Genomic DNA, 1760 nt, shown 5'->3' on the forward strand with positions numbered 1-1760 from the left:
ATGTAGATAGGTTTGAAACTATAAAACAGAATATAGGTAGGTTTTGAACTATAAAACAGAATATAGGTAGCTTCTGGACAGGTGAACAGAGTGTAGTTAGGTTTTGAACTATTTAACAGAATATAGAGAGGTTTTAAACTATAAAACAGAATATAGGTAGGTTTTAAACTATAAAACAGAATGTAGGTAGGTTTTGAACTATTAAACAGAATATAGGTAGGTTCTGGACTGGTGAACAGAGTGTAGGTAGGTTTTAAATTATAAAACAGAATGTAAGTAGGTTTTGAACTATAAAACAGAATGTAAGTAGGTTTTGAACTATAAAACAGAATGTAGGTAGTTTCTGGACTGGTGAACAGAGTGTAGGTAGGTTTTCAACTACTTAACAGAATAAAGATAGGTTTTAAACTATAAAACAGAATGTAGGTAGGTTTTAAACTATAAAACAGAATATAAGTAGGTTTAAACTATAAAAAAGAATGTAGGTAGGTTCTGGACTGGTGAACAGAATGTAGGTAGGTTTTAAACTATAAAGCAGAATGTAAGTAGGTTTTAAACTATAAAACAGAATGTAAGTAGGTTTTGAACTATAAAACAGAATGTAGGTAGGTTCTGGACCGATGAACAGAATAAAGATAGGTTTGAAACCATAAAACAGAATATGGGTAGGTTTTGAACTATAAAACAGAATATAGGTAGGTTCTGAACTGGTGAACAGAGTGTAGGTAGGTTTTAAACTATAAAACAGAATGTAAGTAGGTTTTGAACTATAAAACAGAATGTAGGTAGGTTCTGGACCGATGAACAGAATGTAGATAGGTTTGAAACTATAAAACAGAATATAGGTAGGTTTTGAACTATAAAACAGAATATAGGTAGGTTCTGGACAGGTGAACAGAGTGTAGTTAGGTTTTGAACTATTTAACAGAATATAGAGAGGTTTTAAACTATAAAACAGAATATAGGTAGGTTTTAAACTATAAAACAGAATGTAGGTAGGTTTTGAACTATTAAACAGAATATAGGTAGGTTCTGGACTGGTGAACAGAGTGTAGGTAGGTTTTAAATTATAAAACAGAATGTAAGTAGGTTTTGAACTATAAAACAGAATGTAAGTAGGTTTTGAACTATAAAACAGAATGTAGGTAGTTTCTGGACTGGTGAACAGAGTGTAGGTAGGTTTTCAACTACTTAACAGAATAAAGATAGGTTTTAAACTATAAAACAGAATGTAGGTAGGTTTTAAACTATAAAACAGAATATAAGTAGGTTTAAACTATAAAAAAGAATGTAGGTAGGTTCTGGACTGGTGAACAGAATGTAGGTAGGTTTTAAACTATAAAGCAGAATGTAAGTAGGTTTTAAACTATAAAACAGAATGTAAGTAGGTTTTGAACTATAAAACAGAATGTAGATAGGTTCTGGACCGATGAACAGAATAAAGATAGGTTTGAAACCATAAAACAGAATATGGGTAGGTTTTGAACTATAAAACAGAATATAGGTAGGTTCTGAACTGGTGAACAGAGTGTAGGTAGGTTTTAAACTATAAAACAGAATGTAAGTAGGTTTTGAACTATAAAACAGAATGTAGGTAGGTTTTAAACTACAAAGCAGAATGTAAGTAGGTTTTAAACTATAAAACAGAATGTAAGTAGGTTTTGAACTATAAAACAGAATGTAGGTAGGTTTTAAACTATAAAGCAGAATGTAAGTAGGTTTTAAACTATAAAACAGAATGTAAGTAGGTTTTGAACTAT

This window comes from Lottia gigantea (assembly GCF_000327385.1).
Source record: "Lottia gigantea unplaced genomic scaffold LOTGIsca_17, whole genome shotgun sequence".
Taxonomy (NCBI): Eukaryota; Metazoa; Mollusca; class Gastropoda; family Lottiidae; genus Lottia; species Lottia gigantea.